The sequence below is a fragment of the Humulus lupulus genome, chromosome 3, assembly GCF_963169125.1.
Source record: "Humulus lupulus chromosome 3, drHumLupu1.1, whole genome shotgun sequence".
Lineage (NCBI taxonomy): Eukaryota > Viridiplantae > Streptophyta > Magnoliopsida > Rosales > Cannabaceae > Humulus > Humulus lupulus.
In genome coordinates, this window is record NC_084795.1 from 85,750,881 (window position 1) to 85,774,198 (window position 23,318).

Consider the following 23,318-nt stretch of genomic DNA (forward strand, 5'->3'; position numbering starts at 1 on the left):
GGGAACTCGTTGGCGTTCCCGAGTGGTGTAGTAGTTGTCCTTGGAGGATTCTCACCGGGCGAGATGGCCGGAGACGAGGCCTCCTTGTCATTCTGGTGAACCTCAGGGTCCCTTGGGGGGTCTACGTCTCGGGGTGGAGGTGGATCCTTCATGGAGGCCTTCAGCTGGACTCAGGTAAGGTGGACCTCCACCTCTCGAGGCTCCTTGAGACGCTTCGAACGTCTCGGCATTTTTCCTTGCCGGAAGTAATGGCAGAACAGTAGCTTGGTGCTTACGTTCCCACAGACGGCGCCAAACTGTTGACGGTAAGAACTCGTCAACGATTGATGGTTAGAAAACTTCAATCTCTATACTATAAGAAGCTATGAATTAGATAGAAAGAACTCTAAACAACAGGAGAAAACTCAGGCAAGCATGAGAGCCAGAAGAATATATTTCATAAGTCTCGTTTTTACATTCAGTTTTCCAACCCCTTAGCCTGAGGGGTTGGAGCCTATTTATAGGGGAGGCTCTATTGGCCCAGGATACAAACAAGTCCCAGACCACTGGGACGTATACAGGTATTCTGATAGTGTAGTGGCCCAGGGCGTAGTGGTGTCTACCCTGATGGTGTCAGAGTCGTGGCCCAGGACAAAGTACTGTCGGCTCTGGCGTATGGTCGGGGGTGTCCAAGTGGTACCACTACTCTTCGTACAGGTCCGTACTGCCACTACTCCTCAGACGCAGATCATAGGGTCGTGCCTCTGTTCTCTCCACAACCGTACACCCCGTGTCAGCGCACGTGTTCCGTACTCGGTTGTCCTCATCAATTCCCGTTCAATGCTCCATGTTCGTTTGGCATATAAGCAAGGTTCTCCCAAGTGATCTCGTGCCTATGCCAAGGAGGCTTCAACCCATGCATGTCCTGAGAAGTCAAGGCGCCAGGGGCCAGGGCCGGCTTATGCGGGTCACATGGACACGAGACTCGCAGTATGGACGCCGTGGCAAGGCCACACCCTCGCATAGCGAGGTTGGCCCTTTTCCCTCAGGCGTAGGCATGGCTCAGGACACGGGCGTCATAACAAGGCAGCACCCTCGCATAGCGAGGCTGCCTTTCCTTCCCCCGGGTGCAGCGTCGCGAGGCTAGGGGCATGGATGCCACCACGAAGCCTCACCCTCGCATAACGAGGGTGCCTCGTGTAGCGAGGCTGACATTCTTCTCCCAAGTGTAGTCGAGGCTTGATGCCTGCTGGAATGGGGCGCACGCGGATGGCCAGCTGGGGACCCTCGCATAGCGAGGGTGAAGTTTGGATTGGCAAGTGGCCGAAGTCCCTCGCCTAGTGAGGGTGACTCTCTTACCCCAACTCCCTCACCATCATGTGATGCCCTTTTAGGATGTCTCGTAGCATAGAGCTTCACTTGTGAATAGAATTCACAAGGAAAAAATTCCACATTTACAACTGCAGCCTTGGCCTCGAGTAGCTTTGCCTTGGCTTCATCAGCCTCAACCTGGAGCTGGGCAGTTTGGGCCTGGAGAGCAGCCAAGGCAATCTTTGAAGCCTGCTCGCTTTCTTGAGACGGGGCGAGGGAAAACTTGGCATCGTACTTGCTCTTTTGAGCAGTCACAAAGGCAGATTTGGCGGCCTGCTCTCCTTCTTGAGTAGCGGTCAGGGCAGTCTTGGCGGCATTGAGTTCAGCCTGGAGTTCATCATTTCTAGCCCTAGCCCGGGCTAAGCATGCCCACCATGTGGTTTGCCATCTCATAGAGGATTCCCCGAAAGGTGCAAACCGAGGTGGCTATCTAGATCTTGGGGATCAACTGGTATGCAGACAGTAGCAACTGGGGCAGGAGGAGCTGGAGAATCAACTTGTATTACCTTATCTCGAGAAGGTGCAAATCGAGGTGGAGGAGGAGGAGGAATCCTCCTCTCACTGACAGTAGACGCCGGAGCTGTCGAGCTCGTGCCTTTCCCCTCCTTTCCCCTTAGTAGGGGATTTTGAGGTATTTCTTGCTGCAAGAGGGGCTTTCTTTGTATATCGAGGCCTCTTCACGATAGGGACCGAGCCGGATTTCCCACCCTGGAAAGCCATATGGAGGTCAGAGGCTCCGGGTTGTTCCATCTCGTCGCCTAAAAAGAAAAAAAAGCGGATTAGCTCACAAGTAAAGTAAAAAACATACACAAAGGAAATAAATAAGGATCCTACCCTCCAGGCTGGGGGGAGGAGTCTATTATCACGACCTCCGACCTTGGGACTACTGGAGGAGGAGGAGAATCTAAGTCTAATATTTCTTGGACCCTAGGAGGTTCGGGCTCAGGTTCTACCTCGGGGCTGGACTCATCTACATACTATCTAAATCCAGGGGCAAAGGCGCCCTAGATCAGAGAAGGCCAGCTCCTGTGATTGGTCTCATACTCCTCAAAGATAGCGGACCTAAAATTTAAGGTGTTATCTAAAACAATGGTGCCCTTAGGGTAGCTATTATCACGCGCAACACTAAGTGATCCACACACTAGAGCAGGGTGACATTACGTTCTGGATTGTTAAGGTGACGGTGGACGAGCTAATTTGGGTTAAATCTAACTAACCTAAAATCGGCAACAACCCTGTCTAATGCCCTATAGGGGTATGTGTTACCTTGGCCGGAGGGGTCGGCTACAGCCCCCGACGCAGTTCGTTCAAAATTGGGTTCCGGACCAGCTTGGGGAACCCGCCTCTTCCGCATAAGAGGCACCTCATCCTCTTCCTGCTCCTCGCCTTCGGAGGCCGGCGAGTCCTCTTCTTGAGAGGGTGGGAGCTCGTGGATTACTGGGAGAGTAGCCCGGGTCCTCCTTAAGGCCAACGTTTGGCCTGGGCTAATCAAATTACACGCCAGCATCGTGACATCATTCACAATCTGGAACTAATCCTTCTTGCTGAGTGGGAGCCCAGACAATGTTTCATATTGACCCCCGAGGGTCACTGACTTCCCCGTCCTCGCAAATATGGCTGAACAAAAAATAAACTCAATTAGCACATGCACAAGGAAAATGTCTTGAAAAGAGAAAAAATTTACAAGCTGAGATCAGAGAAAAAAAACTTACGAGGACGGTTGAAGTATCGGTGCTCACAGTTTCGGAACCCGTTCGACATAAAGAACTGGTCTTTGTAGTCGTTGGGGTGGCTTGGGAGCTCGATGACCGAAGTAGAGTTTGGGAATCTAGGGGGAGCTGAAAAGGTGCCAACTTCACATAATTTAGGAAGTCTGCAAAATATTGATCCGGGGGAAGGAAGGCCCCCGCCTTCAAATGTTCATCACTCCATGCTGTGAAGTCATCTTGGAGAGGGGAGCAGCTCCGTTCCCCTTCGAACGGAGGTCGGGCAATAAGGACTCCAGTCCCGACCTTGATGTTATGGCTCAGCATAATTTTGTTGACCCTTCCTTGGGTTGTAATCTTGGAAGCGATTGTCTCTGCCTTGAAGAAAGCGTTGGGGTCAACAACAACTTTTCTCTCCACCACTGGGTCGAAGTGGGGGAAAGGGAGATTCTGAGGCGATCTCTTTCCCTTTGTTCGTTTGTTGAGCAGACGAGCTGAGTGCATTCTTCTTTAGTGTGTTCTGTTGGGAATTCTGACCTGAAAGCATATGTAGTATACATTGTTTTATGAAATAAATAAATAAATTGAATTTGTTATGCATATATTTTATGGACTATATTATTCTGTGATAATATTATGTAAATATCATAAAAATTCCTAAGTTCATGTATGTGATCTCAAGCACGTATTGGTACGGGAGGATTGTGTTTGAGATAAATCAACTTGAATAGTTCGTAGTAAAATAAAGTTATGGAATCGTTAGATTAATTACTGCAAGTACGGTCCACTATTATTATAAATACATGTGATCTAGATCCGGATCACTAGTGTGGTAGGATACTTTAGTGGAGGTGCTTTATATATTGGAGAATATATAGAACTAGACCAGATATGTTTATTAATACTTAGTTAAATATTGTTTTGAAGTATTAATTAAATATATCAATTGATGATCGTATACAAATAGATCTTAATCCTGATGTTACTATAAACTCCTGTGTTATGTTATATGAGTTCTTTTATTCACTCGTTAGGATCTGTCAGAATGATCAAGCTAGAAACTTTTGTTTTGGGAACTCATTAATGTAGATGGCTGGGGACATAGTATACAGATATGGAATCTATGCCTTCTCATAAGAGATTGAATAATAGTTCTCTTAAGGGTTGACTTTTGAGACTGAAAGATTATTGAACTCAAATTCATAATTTAGTTATGAATTAACCTTCACTAGTAAAGTCAATGGTACTTAAGGAAACAAGAGATAATTAAAAAAGTAAAACAGTAATTTTATTCCCGATTAATTATGAACCATTACTAGAGGATCAATTTGTATGCAATGATTATATCAATGGTCAAAGTACTCAGTAAATGAAATGTCTATAATTACAAGAGTGCAGTCTCATATTTATAGTGGAATAATCATGAGATTAATAAATTAAGATTATTTAATTAAAGATTTTAATTAATAATCTCAAATTTATTAGAGCTTGGAATTATAGGTCCATAGGTCCCCATAGCGGCTCTATCAACACTATTCCAGGTAAGAGTTTATACGAAGGGAAAAATAGTTTAAAGACATATTTAAGAAGAAATTTATTCTTCGGGCCAAATATGCAATTGTATGATAATAGTGATTAATTAATTAATTAATTACAAATTAGTTGTAGTTCACTAAATTATTTAATATTTAATTATTGTATAATTTTTGAAATTATATTAAATAATTAAATTAATTTCGAATTTTAATTAAATAATTAATTAATTATAATTTTCAAAATTATAATAAATTAAATATTTATTTTTGAAAATATTGGATTTAATTAATTGGTAGAATTAATTAAATATCTTTATTTGAGTGGGAGATAATAATCTGATAAGTTCAAATATCTTTATGAAAATATACGTGATTGAGTGTGGCGTATACTGCTATTTTTTCAAGGATAGGATTTTCAATTTTTTTATTTAATTAATTAATTAATTAATGGATAATTAAAAAATAGTTTTTTGATATTTTCATTAATAAAATAATTAATTAATTAAAAAGTAAATTGTAAGTTGGTTACTGATTTATTTTTTAAATTTGAATATTTTCTTTTAAGTATGACTAATCAGAAAATATACAAATAACTGAGATATCTCAGACAACTAAGTCTATTCGCTCTGTGAAAAATAGAATGATATTTTTCTCTCCTTGAAAAATAAAGAACCAATCATCAGGCCTATACTCTTGTTCTAATGTGTTGAGGACATCAAGTAGAATCACAAATAAACTATCATTCATTCTCTAAGTGCCCACACACTTCTTGAGGTGTAGAGAACACTGTGGAAGATCTTGGTGTGAGTACCTAGGAGCAGCTTGGATCGGAAGATCGTTCTTATTACAAAAAGATAGCAACGACACTTGATAGGCTTCAAGAGGTATGATTTCTATTCTTAACTTTCTTATGATTAATGTATGTATATTAATGGATTCGCATATTTAAATGTAGTTTAAATATGTTACAAAAATTTTGTTGTACACTGGGCCAACCCCACCACCTTTCTACTGCGCATTATGAAACTCGTTCCTAACATGGTTCTTCTTGGGAGCCATCAGATCGCCTAACGAATAAGAATGACGAGTTACTTAGTAGGTGACCCAAGAGTTTGTAAAGGTTATGGCATGGAAGTACGGAGGAGAATGTTGTCTCTGATATAAGAGTTGAGTTAGTCTCAGCCCGTTGCGTGATGCCATGCGCTACCCTACGCTACACGCCTCGGTTTCCTAATAGATGTTAGGAGTGTGTCCTAAAAGCATGTAAAGACATTTGTTTTTTCTGTGAATAAATAAATACGATGGGTTTATTATTATTGTTATATTTAGATTGTTAAATTATTGTTTGAATAATTTTGTAAATATCAGAAAAATTCCATATTCATTATTGAGGATGTGATCGTGTATTAGTACGAGAGAATTAAGATCACATGAATGAATAAAAATAGTCAACAACAACAAACTAAAGTTATGGAATTCTTTAATTGGAGTTGTAAGTATGGTTTACTGAGTATCATTATGATACAAATAATCTAGATTCAGATTATTGATGTGGTAAGACATCTCGGTAAAGGTGCTTTATATAATATGATTATATATGACAAGGACCGATGTGAATTAAAGTCTTTATCCAAAAACCATTTAACAATAAAGACTTGTAATTCATATCATAACTGATGATCATTTATAGATCAACCTGAATCCTGAGTGTGCATGAACTCCTGTTCATGTTTGTTAAATCTTTTGATTCATTCATTAAGGTCTCTTCAAAGAATGAGGCTAATGACTTTTGTTTTGGAGATTTAATATCATGGATGGTTGGGAACATGTATCAACAATACGGAATCTAATCTTTCCTAACGGATCGTATATTAGTTCCTTTAAGGGTTAATTCTGGAACTGAGTGATTTTGAGCTCAAATCTATAATTAGATTATAGATTAATTATTCACTAGTGAATTAATGGTACTTAAGGAATAAGAAGTAAATTAGAAAGGTAAAATGGTAATTCTTCCATTCTAATTTATGAACTAATTAATTAGAGGGTTGAACTATTGTAAGATGGTTATATCAATGGACGACTTAAGAAAAAGATTTATGTAAAAGTATATCTATAACATAAAGAGTGCAATTCTGAATTTATAGTGGAGTAATATCAGAATTAATAAATTAACTATTATAATTAAAGAGTTTAATTATTTAGTTTCAATTTATTAGAGCTTAATGTTATAGGTCCATGGTCCCCGAAATGGCTCAAACAATCACTGTCAAAGGCAAATACAAAAATGGGCAAAAAGGACTTATGTGATAAGTAAAATATTTTTCTATGTATCAAACATAATTATTGATTAATTATGTGTAATTAATTAATTGAGAATTAATTAATTATTTTATTTATCAGAAATATAATTAATTTTGAATTAATTTATTTTTGGGATTTTTGGTATTTAAATAATAATAAAATTGGGAAAAATCACATGCCTGCACATGCATGTGGTACACGTGTGGCACAGTGCACAGGAACTGTGCTACACGCATAAGAGAAGGACTGAGTCTCTTGATTCCACAATTTTAGTTATTTAAATATTAAATAAATAATGAGATATTTTAATATGATTAAAATATTATTATTTAAACAAAAATCTGATAACTGATCAGTTATTTTAAATTTGTTTAAAATAACAAATATTTTAATATATTGGATATTATTAAATATGAGATATCAGTTTTCACAGAACGTAAGTTTTCAGGGATAGAAAAATGTCTAGGATTCTCTCAGAGAAAAAGGTCAGTGACAAAAACAAAGGTCATTGTTCTTCACAAAACCTAGGTCCAAACTTTATCAGATCTCATGTGTTGAGAATATCTGATAAATAGTTATTGCCTATTATTTGTATAGCGAGCCCACACTCGTTCTTTGGGTGACTGAGAACATTTTGGAAGATCTTGGTGTGAGATCTCAAGGATTCAGCCATACGAAAAGATAGCAGCAAGGAAGAACCTGAGGTAATGTTTCTATTCTTGTCCTTGATTCAATATATATATGAGTGTGAAGAAGTAGATCTAGATATCTTATGGGATTAATCTGACAATTTGATTGTTGTTCCGCTGCGCATAATCTCTGATTTGATCAATAAAAACCAACAATAGACCCCTATTGTTTAGGGATCCGTGTGTCTATTAATCAGGCCATTACTCTCCTTGGGGGCGGTTTAGAGCAAAACCACCCAAGAAGCGTGTAACGCCCTGGATAGCCAAGACCGTTACACTGTGTGTTTATAAAGTGCCAGACTTGCTAATCAAGTCATTTAATTAAAACCGTGTTACTGAAACTATAAAGGAACTAAGGTTAAAAATGGTTTGGTCTCAAAAGCCACATTTTCATTAAGAAGCATCATCTGTTTACACGGGATCCCAAAAATATTAGGTTTAGAGACCGTTTACAAAAGACACAAGATTTATATACAATAGCAAGCCATACTAAGGAAAAACAGACAGTTAGGCAACCCCTGTCCCGATCCACTCCTCGACCATGGCGATCGAAAAGCTGGCTATGTACATTCAGCCCCGCAGCTCTCCACCTTAGGACTGGTCCAGCTTGCCCTTGCCTTTACCTGCACCACGTAGCACCCGTGAGCCAAGGCCCAGCAAGAAAACACAACAACAGAGTATAAGTAATCAATAGACAAGTCAATATCTCACATTGCATCACATAATCTCAGCCATATAGTCATTCAGTATAATCAAGTATTCCACATACTAAGCATATCAATTCATATCACATATCACCGCATAAATGATAACTAGGGCTAGCGCTCTCAGGCTGCTCCCTCCGTTATCCCACTGACTTCGGCCCGCTTACGCCGAGCTCAGTGAATATTCTTGGCTACCAGTGGCCAATCCGCGCCCTGTGCGCGAATACTATGTACGTCACTCTTAGGCCGCTTTTACATGTCCCATGGCATAATACCAACATTGACACGATACAGTTCTCGGGAGCACTTAGTCCCATTACAAACATATACTCGGGTGCAGTTTTCTTACCTTTCAATTCACTAGCTTTGATCCCTCGACTCCTTGAGCACGATCCCCCTCGAGCCCTAGCGCTCACCTAAACACAATCATGAGCCAAAGTCATTGTCAATCCCCAAGTTCAAAACCTAGCCTCGGGGCCAATCCCGAGCCCCCGGAAAGTCCAAGTTCCACCAAACAAGGTGGTGGAAACAAACCCCAAACCTTAGGTCAAAAACCCTTGTGTTGACTGCGTTTTTAGCCAACGACGTGAGCACGTCAATAACGACAAGCCTTCAAGAGAAATCAAAACGACAACAAACGATATAAACAAGAAAAGTAAAGAACACAGGAGATTTTTATAGTGGTTCAGCCCCGATTGTCGGTAATAGCCTAATCCACTTAGAGTTGTGATTTATAAATCTATACTCAAGATCAGATGGACTATGCCAACTGAGTTTCTTCAGTATAAATTGTGAAAATACAAGAATTCTCTCTAATTTCAGCACTTTCTCTCTCTAGAATAGACATACCCAATTTTCTCTCTCTTTAGAAAGAAACAGCTCAAAAAAAGACCCCCTTCTCATCCCATCAGCTCTCTATTTATAGAGATGGGATCCTCAACTGATATCCCCTTATAATAGGGATATTTTATTATATTTATTACATTTATATTACAAATAAACATTCAAAATTCAAAATGTAACAAACTCCCATTTGTGGGAAGAATGAGAGATTCCCGCGCATGTTGTTGAAGATGTGTCTGACTTAGTCTCCTCTAGCTAGTTGGTCCACCTCCTACACACTACCCATGCAAGTGCTGGTTGAACATGCATGGTGGTAGGATATGCATGGTGGTAGGACATGCTTTTGGTGGGTTGAACGTGCATGGTTCTCCTCGGACATGTACTCTCCTCTAGCATGCCATGTTCCTCCTTGAACCAATCTCCTTGGCTTCTCCTCGGACCAAGGTGGTCCGAGGCAACCTCCTTGGAACCTCACCTTGGACAACATTGAGGGAACCTCACCTTGGACAACATTGAGGCAACCTCACCTTGGACAACATTGAGGCAACCTCACCTTGGACAACATTGAGGTAACCTCACCTTGGACAACATTGAGGCAACCTCACCTTGGACAACATTGAGGCAACCTCCTTTAGCATCTCCCAAACATGTCCGATCGAACATTGTATAGGCTCTCCTTATCAAAATCTAAGTCTCCATTCTCTTGCATGAGACTCCTCCTCCTTAGCTACTTACCTTGGACACGTTCGAGCCAACACTTAGAAAACCTTGGGAGGCTTACCTCTTACACACCCTTGGGGTCTCCTAGGACCACATCCTCCTTGGAGTCTCCTAGGACCACTCCCCTTAGCTCTCCTAGGAGGCACTCTCCTAGATGCATTCTCCTTAGCCTCCTAGGATGCATTCTCCAATTTTTGGGTATAACACCTTGCAAACAACCCTAAAATTCCCTTCAGAAGGCAGGGTAGCGCTACAACGCTCATGGGAGGGCGCTACAGCGCTAAAAACAGAAGCCAAACTCCCTTCAGCATCTTGGCCTAGCGCTAGAGCGCCCAAAGGCTAGCGCTGTAGCGCTAGTCACAGACAGCCCAGCACTAATTTTTCTCTTCTGCGATTTTCTCGAACCAACCTCAACCAAAACTCTTCCAACTCTTTCCCAAACTCAAAAACAACCTCATGACCATACTCCACTCATCCCAAGCACCCCAAACACCTAGAACTCAAGCACATGCATCCACAAACTCAGAATTCACCATAGCCACTCCTAAGCTCTAAAACTCAGTAAAAACCAGCTAAACAACAAAGTTAGAGTTTAGGCTTTATACCTTTGATAGAATTTCGACCACAAGTTGTCTCTAGACCTCCTTGGCTTGCTTCTCCTCAGCCTTAAGCCTAAATTCCCTAAGGTTCCATCCAATTCAACTTAAGCACCATAGCTTAAAAACCAGAAACAAAAATTGAAGAACTCTAGAGTCTTACCTCAAGTGCTGATGAATCCTTGCTAAACCTCTACCAATTTCTCAATCTTAGACTAGGATCCTTGATGCTTAATTATCCCAGCTCTCCTGTGAGATTTACTCCAGAAATCCTCAAGAAACAGGTGAAGGAAATGTAAACCAACTCAGGGAAAACTTCTCTGTTTTTTCCTTCTTTTCCTTTTTCTTCCTTTTCCTTCTCACTCAGACTTCTGTAATATTCTACAAATCCCACTAACATAAAACCTCAGTAATACCCATCCTTAAGAGCCAAATGACCCTAATGCCCTCTCTATTAATTCTAAACCCTTTAATCCACTTAAGGGCATTCTAGTCATTTTACCCAATTCCCGCTAACTCCTCGAGTGTCTCTAATATTTCCCGCTTAATTCCCGATACCTAATTAATCACCAATAATATTCCTCAATGTCAAGATAGACTCCAGTACACTCACTAAATTCTCATTTATACCCCTAAGCTCACCCCGAGTCGGGTATAAATCCCCGCCATGAATTTTTCCGCTACTTTGCTATCTAGAATCATCTCGAGTCACAGATCACAGATATATCCACATAATAATGTGGTCTCGACAATTATCACATATACCAAAGCAGTTATGCCCATAATGGCCAAAGTTACGATTATGCCCCTCTAACCTAATCATGGCCTACATGCATACTAATACACATAGTCATGCATCTCAAATATTCAAATAATCATATAACAAGCTTTAAATCATAATCATGCATCCTAATCATTAAAACCACACATAATCCCCATTATGCCCTCCGCGCACACTAATCAAGGCCCTTAAGCCTTATTAGCGAATCCGGGTCGTTACAAAGCGTGTCCCCTAAGCAACTTGGTTTCAAACCCTTAAAACTTTTCATCTTCTATATCTCTAATGGGTATTTCCTAAAATTCGTCATAAATTACCTAGATTTACCCAGAAATAACCCAGTTTTATAAATATCATAGTTCTAGAGATATTTTAAGACCTATTCAGTAAACCTAAGTCGAAGCCTATGTGCCAAAAATATTTAGAGAACAACCTAATATTGACTACGGTAAAGTGCGGATGAGCATGATATAAAAAAACAAACACAAAAATCAGTAAAAGAAAAGTTTCTTCAAAACCAAAAGACTTACGGTGTGTTCTTCGATAAAAGAAATAGACTTTGCAGGGAAGAGTTCCTGGAAGACTCCTGAGTAACTGGGTTTCTAAGTGTTTTTGCAACAGATAGTTTTTGGGATTTTCTGAGAAAGAAGAATGGTCTGAAAATGCAGAAGAGAGAAGATGTAGAAAGATTTCGAATAAAAGGTGGTAAACTGTGGAAATATCCTACCCTATTTATACGTAAACGACATAAATTAATTTGAGCCATCCGATTTGGTTAGTACAAAATCCAAGGGCTATGTTTCAAAAGACAAAACGACGGCAAAAAGGTGACAAGACAATTATTGTAAGCCTCGAAACCCGAACAGACACCAATTGTGATGTACCACGTGTCCAGTACTTGAGTAGTGGACAGGCATGGTTTAGTGCAGCAGAAGTCTAAAAGTCCCTACTGTGTAGGCCAGAAGGTGACATCATGAACCACGAGCAGGGACTTGGGGGGCAAATTTTGTACCCTGATTTCAGCACGAGTCCTTCACTCAGCTCGGGTACAGCTGACAAATACATATGTGGAGGAATAACCAAGGAATCCATTTATTATCCACGTAGACATCTCAGATTTCACAGTGATTATGCGAGCTAGTGATGCATAGGTTGCGAAGCGCGAGCTTATGATATTCATACAACCTCCATAGTACGAGCTCGGAGAAATATCCATCTCGTGGTAACTCAAATATATTGCGTACCCACGAATCCCCTAAGACTCGGGTACTTTTATACAATCATTTATGGCCAGCCTGTAATATTTAATGTCCCAGATATTAGGAGACCGTTTATTTCGTGATCAATCATATCCTAGTATAAATGAGAATATTTATATTAAATGTAATAAATATGCAAATCTGTGATTGCTCAAGCGGTTACCCAAACCTGTCCAAGGAATTTCTCTATAAATACTGAGAATATTGGACAGGAAAATGGATGATTATTCTGTAATACTGAAACTCTGCCAAAATAGAGAGAGAAATAGTAATAATATAGACTCGTGGACTAGGTGGATTTTAATCACTGAACCACGTAAAAAGATCTGTGTCTTTGAGAGTTAATTTCTTATTTCGGTTTATTATCAAGCACTAATCAACTTTGCTATTTTCTTAATTCACTGTTGGCGAAAAACCGCGTCAACAAATAATATTGGGATTAATAAATAAAGTTATTAGATTAAAAAGTTTCAATTAATAATCTAAATTTATTGGAGCTTCGAATTATTGACTCATAGGTCTCCTAACTAGCTTTATTAACGTTGATTAAGGTAGAAGTTGAAATTGGAAAAAATTGTATAAGGCATATATTTAGAAGAAAATTGTTCTTTGGGCAAATATGTAATTATGAGATAATTGATATTAATTAATTATTAATTTTTGAAATTAATAAGAACTAAATAATTAATTAATTAATTTAAATTTTTTGAAATTATTAAAGTAAAAACTATAATTAATTTTGAATTAATTAAGTTTATAAGATACTAATATGATAATTTAAATTGGATTTGAATTCTAATTTGTGATTATTAAAATTATTAACTATTAAGTTAATTAATTAAATAAAAGATAACTATGATTAATTTGAATAAATCAATTTAAATGATGATTTTAGGTAATTATTTTTCAAATAAATAATTAAAAGAAGTTGGTACACAAACCACTTGGTAGTGACATCGTACCAGTTGCTCGATATGGGGATGGTGGTATTGCTGCTCTTGCTTCTTATTTTGATGCTGCTTATTGTGCTTTCGAACTTCGAAGGAGAAGCTTTTGCATTGCTATACATAGGCTCCTTCTCTACCACTCCTTTATTTGGAGGAAGATCACTGTGTTTTCTGATTGTAGGGTTATTTGTGATGCTGTCAGATCTAAAGTTTGTCCCGTGGGGAACTCAGTGCCTATCCTCTTGTGCACACAGGATTTGGTCGAGTCCTTAGAGGCTGACATTGCTTGGATTCCCATTTCCACACAACTCAAAATTCTTCTGCCCATTCCTTAGCTGCGTGAAATTCTTCTGTTGATGTTTTTGGTTTTCTATTTTTTGGGAGGGGTATCCCTATGAACTCACCAACCAAACTCACTACTAGTTATTGTTAAAAAAAATTCTTTAAAGAGAAAAAAAATAGATGTAATGTTACATCAACCAAATTACATACTATTTGCCAAAAAAATTACACATGAGCCAAAAGATAAAATATTAAGATAAATAATCTCAGTCATAAGTTAACAATTAATTATTCTCTTAACTTCTCAACCAAGAGAATGGAAATCAATTAAATAAGAAATTGTGCATATTTTTTTAATATATTTTTTATAATATTAAAAAAATTATACTAATCTTCAATATTATTGTTCATTCTTGAATAACAATACTAATATTTACCCTAAATACGCTAATATTAAGTTTTTTTCTCAAGTTTACGGTCTTAATTATTTCATTTTCCTTTGATTAATATATTGTGTATTATTTCATTATTACGGTTTTTTTAAAATTTCAATTTTAATTTTATGATTTAGTCTATAGTGTTGTTTTTCTTTCATTTCTAGAGGTGTGTGTGCAGATAGAGACAAAATTTTGTCAGCAAGTGCCTCCTTTCCTTTAGTCTTTCTTTTCTTTAATGCACATATATATAATATAAATATATATACACACCTATACCACAATAACTTGTGATATATTACTAATTGGTCCTTCTTCAAATAAAAGATGAATATATATAGACTCACCCATAGGATCATAAAGTTGAAATAGAATAAAAAATTGTCTAAATTGTTTTTGGCTCAGCGAGTCCTTTGTTTGTTGTTGGCTAGCTTTTTAGCATAATGAAAGTTTCTTTATTAAAAAAAAAAATTAAAGTACTGGAAAGTGGTGTGAGTGCATAGACTACAACATGTGGTAAGCCTGCATTGATAGTAAGGCTCACAACAATGTATTTGCTATGCCTAACGAGTGTGAAAGACATTCATTATGGGAAGCTAATCGTGAACAAGTTGCCAAGTCAAGCTAATAAGCATGAGCCATTATTGTAGGAAAAACATAACTTATATAATACTTGAATAAACGCAATATGATAAATACAATATTTATATCTACTAAATTAAAGATACATAAATATTATAATTATAAATAATACAATATAAATAACTTATAATATATATAACAATATAATATTATAATTATAAATAACTTATAATATATATATAACAATATTATATTATAATTATAAATAACTATATATAAATAACTATAATATAAATAACAATATTATAATTATAAATAACTTATAATATATATAACAATATAATTTTATAATTATAAATAACTTATAATATATATAACAATATAATATTATAATTATAAATAACAATATATAAATAACTATAATATAAATAGCAATTATAATTAATTTACACAATAATTATAAAGAACAAAATTAAAAGCCGAGGTCTGTGTAACACACAGTTTCCTTAAAACAGATTCGCCGCCTCTACGAGGTTTCGACATCTATCTCCCAGGATACAACGGTGAACGACAAGTAACTCAATTACTTCGCCGAACCAAATATGCCCGAACTCTATCACACTAGAACAGATCTAAGAACTATAAAGAGTAAAAGAGAAAAACAATATTGAGAAATTATATATATCTTTAATCTTCAAAGGAAGATAAAATATATATAAGAATATGTTTTGGTGTGTTTTAAACTAGTACATATGATCTCTATATATAGGATAACAAGGAGAGGCATAAACTCTCATTTACCAATGTGGGACAAAACCCAATTGGTTTTTCCATTCAAAAAAAAAATATCCAACAATTATTTCATTCATTTAGCTCATCAAGACATGTAAGAATGAAAATTTTAAATTATTATCATTTGATGAATAATTATATCTATCATCTTATAACAACAAAACTCATTTTGATAAATCAATCATTTTATAGAAAAAATGTCAAATGTCGTTTTATAATTTTTCAATAATTTAATGTTTTTTCTGATAATTTTCAAATTAAAATGTAAAAACAACCTATAATTCCAGTTGAAACAATCAAGTCAATTTAGAAAAATAACCTGAAAAAACAACCAAATTAATCTTAAAACCCCGAAATAAGCCATATATCAATCTAATAAGAAATCTATAAATATCATAAGCAACCCACAAAACAACATGTTAAGCAACTCATAAAACTCTTTATGGAATACTGTATAATATCTTGTTAAGCAACCACTGAAACTCCTTAAGCAACTCATAAAGCAACGTGTAAAGTAAAGCAAGTCTTGAAACTCCAAAGAAACCTATAAAAATACCTTGTTATGCAACCCTTAAAATTCCAAAACAACTTATAAAGAAACTATTGGAACTCCTTAAACAACTCATAAAGAATCTTGATAAACAACTTATAAAGAAGCATGCTAAGCAACCCTTGAAACTCTTAAGCAACTCATAATCCTCATAAGCAACATATAAAACAACATGTGATAAGCAACCATTGAAACTCATAAGCATCTCATAATGACACATGTTAAGCAATCATTGAAACTCTAAATCAACCCTATATAGCAACTTATTAAGCAACACATATAGTCTTCATTAGCAACATTTTAAGCAACTCATAATCCTTATAAGCAACCCTTCAAACCCTTTAAGCAATCCGTAAATCAACCTATTAAGAAACTCTTCAAACTTCTTAAGAAATCGATAAAGCAGCTTAATAAACAACTCATAAAGCAACTTATTATGCAACCATTGAAACTTCTAAGCAACTTATAATCCTCATAAGTAACATATAAAGCAACATGTTAAGTAACTCTTGAAATTCTAAGCAACTCTATATAGCAACCTCTCAAGCAACCCATAATTCTTATAAGCAACATATAAAACAACTCTTCAAACTCCTTAAGCAACCCGTAAAAGAACTTATTAAGAAACTCTTCAAACCTCTTAAGCAATACATGTAAAACGACATTTTAAGAAACCCTTGAAATTCTAAGCAACTCTCTATAGCAAGCTCTTAAGCAACCAATAATCCTTATAAACAACATACAAAACAACCATTCAAACTCTTTAAGCAACTCGTAAAGTAACCTATTAAGAAACTCTTCAAACTTCTTAAGCAATCTATAAAGCAATTTGATAAACAACACATAAAGCAACTTATTATGCAACCCTTAACTATTAATCAACCCATAATCCTCATAAGCAACATATAAAGTGACATATTAAGCAACCCTTGAAATTTCTAAGCAACTCTATATCGCTACCACTTAATCAACACATAATCCTCATAAGCAACATATAAAGCAACTCTTCAAACTCTTTAAGCAACCTATCAAGAAACTCTTCAAACTTCTTACGCATTTCATAAAGTATAAACAACCCATAAAGCAATTTGTTATGGAACCCTTAAAACTCTTAAGAAACCCATAATCCTTATAAGCAACTTGTTAAGCAACCCTATAAATTTCTAAGCATTTCCATATAGCAGCCTCTTAAACAACCCATAATTATTATAAGCCACATATGAAGCAACCTTTGAAATTTCTAAGCAACCCATAAAGCAACTTGTTAAGCATTGAGTTGTTGTTGGTTGCTGGAGTTATTGTACATTGGAACTCAATTACTCGGCAATTGCATGAATTGATTGTCATTGTCAATATATTATTATTTTTATGTTAGTTTTTTTAAGAGTATTGTCTTTATTCATTGTATTATTACCATAGCTTTATAATCAAATTGTTTATATAGATTAATTAAATATTTTGCAGTACCATCTTCTAAGCATGTTGGGTTATTTTTGGAATCATTTATATTCCACACCCAATCACATTATGTTCTTTCTTTAGCTAGACATAAATGTGTCTCACAAAAAGAAAGAAAAAAACAAGACGTAAATGTGCACTTGTTCTTCTTAAATAATATATTGGAAAATAAAATGTAAAAAAGATGAATATAAGAGCTGGTTTTCAAACTCAATTCATTACTTTCCTTACTCGTGAAGCTGATCATCATCATTAGTGAGCCATATTTCTATTTATATATAAATATAAATATATAGTATATTATACATATATATGAGCATTAATATGTAAGTATCTTTTTCTTTAATGGTCACACACGAACTTGGAATGTCCAAAGTAGAATTCCTTATAATATGGACAAGGAACCTGATGTTACTAGTATTAAACGTAATTTTGTCAAAAAAAAGTTTTAGATTATATATAAATGAAAGATATTTGTAAATACCGTAAAAATGATTTAAAAAGTTTCTTTATACGTATTAATAAAATAACACCTATTTTTTTTAATGTTTAACAAATACACGGGTGTCCACCATTTGATTCTTATTGCAAAGTAAAGACTATGTTTGGGTAGTTCTGTGGCAATTTAGCAGCCTTGTTTTTTTTTTTTTTTTTTGTCTTTTTCTTTTATTTTTTACAATGACTGTTTGGAAATTTTAAATTTTTAAGATTTTTTTATTGGGTACTCTTATATAATGAGATTTAAGTTTTATAAAAGAGTTACATTAAAATTTTCATAAAGTGTTACTCTATATTTGAATAATCTCATATAGTTATAAAAAATTTTAGCTTTAATTTTGGATCAGTTATAAATAAAAATAAACTCCACATTGTAATAAGCTATAATATTTATTGGTCTTGCCTTTAGAAAATATACCTCCACACAAAGCAATAGTTGTGTTAATATTAAATATATTTATATATGTGCTATTTTATACATACTAAAAATTCATGATAAATTAATTATCAATTTAGAATTATAAAATAACTTTGTATATTTCCAACATTATATAGATATATACATTGTAGCTACACATTTATATCATTTTAGTTTATCAATATTTTATACATTGAATTTGACATATTTTCTCAACTATTATTTAATTTAGATTTAAATGTCTATATTTCTAACATTTTATAGATATAATTATATTAAGTTATAACATTTTCATAGTAATAAAATATGTTAGTCCCAACATTATTACTATAAAAAAGTTTTACTGTACATAGAATTTATATACAAGTTTTAGATACGTGACATTTTTTTAACTATTTTTTTAATTCATTACATGTAACACTCAAATGTATACATTATAGCTCAGTACATGTTAATGAATGATCATCTTTCTATTTACAAGAATAATCCCCAACCCGACATAACCCATCAGAGTAAATACTTGATGACTGCACAACTTCTTTGTAAATTTGATCTTTGATCTTTAAAGTTGACAATACATCATTTGTATATCCTGTGGGAAGGAGTTTTGAAACCTCTTCACAATAAGGGAGGAGGATAGGCACAGCCGCAACAACCACCACTAACTTTGGGGACCAAAAAATAATACTACTTGCAGGGTACAAATACACATATATACTTATATATATATATATATATATATATAAGTGTTTGAGGGATCAAATCCCCTAACCTTGGGCTTAAGACCCAAAGCCCTCACAACCCACCCAAAGGTGGTAGGCTATTTATTTTAACTATTTAATTTCATCTAAATGTGACTAGAATAACTTTATAAATAATAAAAATGAGTATTTGAGGCATAAATACTTAAATTATTAGGTTTATTATCGATATATATTCACATCTCAAAATTGGCGACAAAAATACTCAAACTCACAAAATAGACGGTTTCGGTGGTACCTAATCTAACAACCCATTAACTATCTAACATATGCCACATGTCGATCTTCCATTGGTCCAGCTAATAACTTATTAAAAAATCATTTAAATAAATTTTAAGATAATAAAAAAAAAGTACTTAAAATATATTTTAAATAATAGAAAATAAAAATATAATTATTAAAAAATAAAAAAGATTGAGTCTTTTTTCAATTTCTTTTGAAAAATAAAGATATCACAGAGTAAAAGAGAATCAAAACTAAATATTCATCTTCACCATGTTACACTACATCTTTTTTCATTTTTTCTCAGTTACAAAAACAAAACTAGTTTTAGCCTTAGGAACATTTTCCCTAACTTTTGAACTGGAAAATAAAATCAAGAGTTGCCCTTATTATAGATTCATCATTGTCTTATCAAAATCATCTCTAAATCCAAAAACATTCATAAAAAAAATCATCCTCTTCTCCAAAGCATCTCTAAAGAATCAACAATGTCAACACAAAATTCCATTTAATTTTTCAAAAATCAACAAAATCAATACAAATCATCAACTTCTTTAAAAATCCCAAAATAATCATGATAATGATCATCAACGTGTTCAAAAATCCCTAAATCAACAACAAATCAAAATCTCTTAATATTCTTCAAAATCCATTCCTAAAATCCCCAAAATCAAATCTCAGATTTCAAAATCATTTATAACATCTAACGAAATTAAACTTTATTTTTTAAAGGGTAGGGAACCATTTGGTACCCTGTGTTTTTGTAAAGTATCATTTTGGTACCACGTGTTTACAATAATGTTGAGTTAGTACCCTATATTTTGAAATCATACATATTTGGTATCCTGTATTTTAAAACCGTACATATTTGGTACTCTAAACTCAAATTTAGTTAACAAAATTTTACTAATTTAATCAAACTGCTTTCAATTATATGAGTTCCAAATTACAATTTAATTACTTAATTATATATAAATGATGACAGTTTGATCATATTGATAAAATTTTATTTATCAAATTTGAGTCTAGGATACTAACACTACAAGAAAAAATGCTTTTAATAAGACCAAAACTGTGTTATCAAAACATACCATAACACTCTTTGACGTCTATGTTATCGTAGGTCAGGGTATTTTACATAACACTTTATCATTGTTATACAGATGTGTTATTATACTGTCAACGATAACACACTTTCTGTGTCATTTTAATAAATAGATAAGTGTTTAATTATATTATTTATAATCGATTATATAACACATTTCAATACTTATAAATTTGTGTTATACTACACTTTAGTATAACACATATTTTGTGCTATACTTCACTTTAGTATAACACATTTTTTGTGTTATATAAGGAAGTTTGCATGACAAAATTCTTTACTTATAAAAAGTGTTATTGTAATAGATATTATAATACATTTTTCCTATTATTTTAATATTTAGATAAGTTTAAATTCTCGTTATATATTCATTTATATAACACTAATTTATTCTATTATATTTTTAATTTTTATTTATATAATTAAAATTAGCTTTCTAATATATACTAGCATCATCAAATGAACTTGATTTTCAAATAACAAAAAGTAAAAACATTCAACATTGAATTAACAATCCACAAATTAGTTTAAAACATTCAACACTATCATCAACAACAAAATGTTCTTTAAGTATTCAAGTAGTCTTAAATATTCAACATATTGAAAAGTTACTACTTTCAGCACAAAATATTCTACAGCTGCCCAACACAAAGCCTATGTGATCTATACATGTTAAAACAAGCTCGTTAGAGATCCCTCCCAATGTGACATTTTTCTCCTGCAATAGCAGATAAAAGGTAAGGCATATGCTTAAAAAAGTTAAATAATATGAATCAAATAATATAACTGTATACAATATAAGACCTAAGCAAGCAATACCAGGTGAACATACTTCAAAATTCAAAATACTGCTATCACACAGTGAATAGATACATATTATAGTAAATAAACATTAACATTTTCAAGTTAAAGGGGCCTCAATTTCACCCTAAAGACATCTCTAGTTCAGGTGCTTAATTACTGAGACAACATGTTAAAGGTTTGGGAGATTTGAGTTACAAAAGCATTTAGAATGATACTATTATTTCTAGGGTAGATCCATCGAATCTCATATCTCATTTAAAGGAGAGGTGCAATAGAATATGGAGCTCAAACAAGTACTAAACTTTAGACCTTAAGTTATTTGGGCACTAACAATATATTGATATATTGAGCCGCCCTTTGCCACAATGCCTTTAAAAAGTTGAGTACATTAAGTAGCACAAAGGGTTTGCTGGAATAAAGAAATTAACAGATCAAAATATGTAACAAATTAGTATAAAGAGCAACCGGAAAAAAAATATTGAGGGATAAACCAGGCTAAGGATGTCTCTAGGAGAACTTACTTATTGATATGACTGTCAGAATTTACAACATAACAAAGTACTGCATCTACAAGGCTTGAACTTTTAGACTCTACTGGCCCAGAGGAAACCTCAATTGCTGGCAGCTTCCCATCACCAGCATTACCTGGTTGGACGTCCATAAACTCTTTGGTGGCAAATACAGCAATAAAAAAAGCAGGTTGTATAGAACACAAAGTTCAATATAAACAGTTAATGAGAAATCTCAAATGAAACAACGGAAAATTACCCAAGAGTGATTCACTTATTGACACCAGAAAACATATACAAATGTCAAAAAGTAGCACACCTGATAATGAGCAGCAGCAGTGAAAAGATTGACGGTAGCAACAAATAAGTCTTCATTTTCTTCAGATTGCTCTAGTAGAATAAAGCTTACAGAATCTTTCAAATCAGCAACCTAGACAGTGTATTAATTAAAATATATTAAATGAGAAACAATGGGTCATTTGTTCAAATAAAAACTTTAATGATCAGGAAAGAAAATGCATTAACTCGAACACGCTAAACCTGTTTATCATCTAGACCAAAGCTGCTTGCAAAAAAAAAATGGTGGCAAGAAATCTGCTGTCATCAACAACATTGACAATACTTTAGTGGTGCCAATCTGTATGGCCTGCATGGATAAGTTAAAACTCCTTAGTAAAATGTAGTAAAGATTGCCAACAATATAGGAATAACCAATCTACATACAACCATTAAACCATAAAAGGGGTCCAAAGCATATAAAGGATACAGACAAGTTTGTCCCAGGTTGTGTGCTCAGCACAATTTCTCATTAATAATGATGGAAACCTTGCACTTAATGCCATAGTCAATCTATAATTAGATCCATTTTACATGAATAGACTTTCATGTTTTAGCATGGGGATACACCAATTGAAGTCAAGCATGACGAAACAAATGCAAGTAAAATTATGCCGTATCCATCTCGTCAATATCAAACAAGGTTTATGATCACAAAATATCTTTTAAAAAATAAACTACTTTCCTCAGTTTTGTGTACTTTTTGTGTAGTGTCTAAACATCAGCAACCCTCAACAGAGGAGACAAAATAATATACTACTATAAGATCTTTACCCAAATAGACAACACACACACATTGTAAGTCTTCCTCCATCAACATCAAATTGCTAGAGATTTTCACTGAATCAATGAAGTTTATTTATGATATGAAACTATGAGTTTCATTCGTATTAAAAGCCATGATTGATACCAAAAAAATAGATACACTAAAGATATGCCAAGGTCCAATATAAATGTTTTCTGTGGAAGAAATCACTTCATCATGTCTCTTTGGGTTTCCTTAACCAAAGAATTTAGGGATTGCGCCTTCTTTTTGTATACCATTACTGGATAGTGTGCTTCAATATATATTAATATTTACATATACACATATACAATTTACATGCACAATCCACAAAATGTTGGTGATGAACGAATGT

The 23,318-nt window shown here is 34.5% G+C and overlaps 1 long non-coding RNA gene across 1 annotated transcript; it reads right to left on the reverse strand.

The window, feature by feature from the left end:
- Positions 1-21,645: 21,645 nt before the first annotated feature.
- On the reverse strand, positions 21,646-22,332 carry LOC133821228 (uncharacterized). Its single transcript, XR_009887393.1, has 3 exons — positions 22,163-22,332; positions 21,856-21,979; positions 21,646-21,743 (listed from the first exon to the last, which is right to left on the reverse strand). It is a non-coding gene; the product is annotated as an uncharacterized LOC133821228 (long non-coding RNA).
- Between the last annotated feature and the right edge of the window lie 986 nt (positions 22,333-23,318).